We start from the raw sequence: 3895 nt of genomic DNA, 5'->3' as shown, positions 1-3895 counted from the left end.
AGAATAATTGTTCATTTGGAGGAGGTGCTCAAGAAGATCCTAATCAACACTTGACCACCTTCTTGAGGATTTGTGACACAGTGAAGTCCAATGGAGTCCACCCAGATGTCTATAGGCTGCTCTTGTTCCCTTTTTCACTAAGGGACAAGGCATCCAAATGGCTTGAATCCTTCCCAAAGGAAAGCTTAACTAATTGGGAAGAAGTGGCCGGTGAACAAGTTTTTAGCAAGATTTTATCCTCCTCAAATGATCAATAGGCTAAGAACTGAGGTGCAGACTTTTAGACAACAAGATGGTGAGACACTTTATGAAGCATGGGAAAGATTCAAAGACTTGACAAGGAGATGCCCACCAGAGATGTTTAATGAGTGGGTTCAACTTCACATCTTCTATGAAGGTCTTTCCTATGAGTCAAAGAAGGCTGTGGATCATTCATCAGTAGGCTCTTTAAACAAGAAGAAAACCATTGAAGAAGCCATAGATGTCATTGAAACAGTTGCTGAGAATGACTACTTCTAAGCCTCCGAAAGAAGAAACACTAGAGGAGTAATAGAGCTAAACCACATGGATGTACTGTTAGCCCAAAACAAGATGATCACCAAGTAGCTAGCAGATCTTACCAAGAAGGTGGAAGAGAACCAAGTTGCAGCAGCCATCACCTCATCACCAACTCAAGAAGGAGTAAACATAGGAGAAGAAGGTGACTGGGAGCAAGCCAACTATGTGGGAAACTCACCTAGACAAGTCCATGATCCATACTCCAAAACTTACAACTCTGGATGGAGGAATTACCCTAACTTTGGATGGGAAAATCAACAAGACCAAGGGCAAGATCAGAGACGCCACAACTTCAACTCCAACAATAATGCTACTCATCAAAACACCTCATAGAGATATTACCAACATCCATCTAACCAACCTTCTCAACCACCTAATCTCAACCCTCCATCATTAACAGATGATAGGCTTTCAAAGATTGAAGCTCTACTTGAAAACATATGCAAAGAAATCCAAGACAACAAAGTGTTTAAGGAAGAAGTGCGAGCTAATATCAAGAACCAAGGAGAAAACATCAAGAGATTGGAGTCCCAAGTAGGGTACCTATCTCAACAAATTCCCAAACCCACTGATGGATTCCCCAGTGATACAGAGAAGAATCCAAGAGGAGAAACAAAGAAAGTGAGAGGGAAAGAATGCAAAATGATAACCACAAGTGATGAGGGGAGTATGAATGGAGTAGAACACCTCCAAAATAACCAAAAGGAAACCCAGGAGGAAGAAAGCTATGCAACTCAGCTTACATCCACGGAAAAGCTAAAGAAGAAGGAGGTATTGAACCCATATGCACCTTTTCCCCACAGGCTTAAAGGTGGTGTAGCAGGGAGAATGTACTCAAGGTTTCTTGATATATTTGCATCTCTAGATGTAAATATACCATTCATTAAAGCCATCCAACAGATGCCTTTCTACATCAAGTATATAAAGGAGCTACTAGCCAAAAAGAGTCCATTGAAAGGTGGACAAACCATAAAGATGAACAAGGAATGCAGTGCCCTCATTCAACCAGGGGCACCAAGATTGTAGTGCTCTCATTCAACCAAGGCCACCCACAAGAAGGAGGATCTAGGGAGTTTCCACATCCCTTGTGCCATAGGAGAAACAATGATTGACAAAGGTCTTTGTGACTTGGGAGCAAGCATCAACCTAATGCCTTTCTCCCTCATGAAGAAGCTTCAAATCAATGAACTAACTCCTACTGATGTAATTATCAGATTGGCTGACAAAACTCAAAAACAAGCATTAGGGGTGGTTGAAAATGTGCTGGTGAAGGTTGGGAGCTACTATCTTCCCACAGATTTTATTGTTCTGGAAATGGATGAGAATCCTATTTACCCCATCATTCTGGGAAGACCATTCCTAGCCACAGCTAGAGCACTCATAGATGTAGAATGAGGAGAGTTAGTGTTGAGAATACATGATGAGCAGCTCACTTTCAATGTTTTCAACCTCTCACAAGAAGCAGATCATAAAGACAATAAGTTGATGGAGGAGCCAAACAAGGAAGCACAAACAACACAATTGGAAGCCCCATTAGTTGGGAAGCCATATAGTCAAGAAGAACCACGTTCAAAGGTGATCCAAGGGCATCTATACCACCTCACCTCCCCACTATTCCATCTCAGCTTCCCCCAGTGTATACCATCAACAAAATCATGTCCTTAGAGCATGTGGAGCTTATCAACAAAGCTAATGGACATAGGTTCACTGCAAGAGGGGAGGACTTCAAGCACTATCAGCCACCTTGACAAGAACCAAACGTCAAGCTAATGACGTTAAAGAAGCGCTTCATGGGAGGCAACCCATGTTCTATAACTCCTTTCTTAAATTTCTAATAACAACAATAAGGTAATTTCCATGGAAGTTCAAATTAATCTTGACAACTAACATAAAGCCCCTCTACATGTAACTTATAGTACATGATAAGTTTGGTGTTCAAAGCACACCAAGTGTGGTTTGAACACACCTTATGAGGAAAGTTCACTCCCCAAACTTGTTGCACCATGTGATTACAAACAAGTTTGGTGTACCAATGTGCATGCATGGGTAGCTTAATGTTTGATTGATTTGCTTTCATGGAAAACATTTAGTCATATAGAAACAAAAGAAAAAGAAAAAGAAATATTTTATTAGTTCACACATTTTCCCACCAATTTTTCAATTAATTTTCACATTCTCCCTTTTTCGTGTATAGGGAATCAAAAAGGACATTAATGGTACTTGATAGGACAATTGAGGAAGAAGGATTCGGCCACTACACCAAGAGAATTTTACACTTGTCTTCATAGGGAATGTCCTTGGAAGTGTTACCATGCAACATTGGGAGTGGATGGCTTTGGAGACCGAACCAAGACCCTCATAAAAAAGGTGATCCTTTTGCTCATTCAATCTCAAAACCCCAACTGTCCACTATCAAATAACACCATCAATCCACACCCTTCAACAATTGCCATCTCTCTATATAAACCCCTTCACACAATCTTCACGTACACCTTATATCCTCACCTTTCCTCCCTTCTCTCTAAGACACATTCTGCCTCACATCAACCGAATTCCATCTTCAACTTCACAGCCTTCAGCATCTTCGCAAACTGAGCCTCACTCATGGCATCATCAAGCTCCAAGAGGGAAAAAGGGAAGGGACCCATGGAGCATCCTCCTTTTGATGAAGTGCGATTTAGAACCTTCTATCATGCACTTTAGTATGGGTGGATGACTGAGAAGGAAATCATTTATGAACTAGGCTTTCAAGTCACAAAAGCCAAGTGCCCAGAAATCATAGAGAAGGTGGAACAACGCATATGGGAGCTCCTCACCGACCCTGTCACAAGGGTGAATGCCACTCTAGTAAGAGAGTTCTATGCAAATGCAGTTAAGCAAGACAAGAAGGATGACTCATACACAAGTTTTGTGAGAGGGGTCATGGTAGACTTTAGCCCCATGACTATTGGTGCACGAAATTGCAATCACACTTTTGCAATCCCGCACAACTAACCAGCAAGTGCACTGGGTCGTCCAAGTAATACCTTACGTGAGTAAGGGTCGATCCCACGGAGATTGTCGGAGTGAAGCAAGCTATGGTTATCTTGTAAATCTTAGTCAGGATATCAAAAATTATCAGGATTGATTGTGAAAAGTAAAAGAACATGAAATAAGTACTTGTTTTGCAGTGATGGAGAATAGGTTGAGGTTTTGGAGATGCTCCATCTTCTGAATCTCTGCTTTCCTACTGTCTTCTTCTTCAAGCACGCAAGGCTCCCTCCATGGCAAGCTGTATGCAAGGGTTTCACCGTTGTCAGTGGCTACCTCCCATCCTCTCAGTGGAAATGTTCAACGC

At 41.7% G+C, this 3895-nt stretch overlaps 1 non-coding gene across 1 annotated transcript; it reads right to left on the bottom strand.

The window, feature by feature from the left end:
• Nucleotides 1–255: 255 nt before the first annotated feature.
• LOC127746332 (small nucleolar RNA R71) lies at nucleotides 256–363 on the bottom strand. Its single transcript, XR_008007952.1, has one exon. It is a non-coding gene; the product is annotated as a small nucleolar RNA R71 (small nucleolar RNA).
• Nucleotides 364–3895: the final 3532 nt, after the last annotated feature.

This window comes from Arachis duranensis, chromosome 3, assembly GCF_000817695.3.
Source record: "Arachis duranensis cultivar V14167 chromosome 3, aradu.V14167.gnm2.J7QH, whole genome shotgun sequence".
NCBI lineage: Eukaryota > Viridiplantae > Streptophyta > Magnoliopsida > Fabales > Fabaceae > Arachis > Arachis duranensis.
The sequence above is the reverse complement of the archived record's forward strand: the minus strand, read 5'-3'. Positions and strand labels throughout refer to the sequence as shown.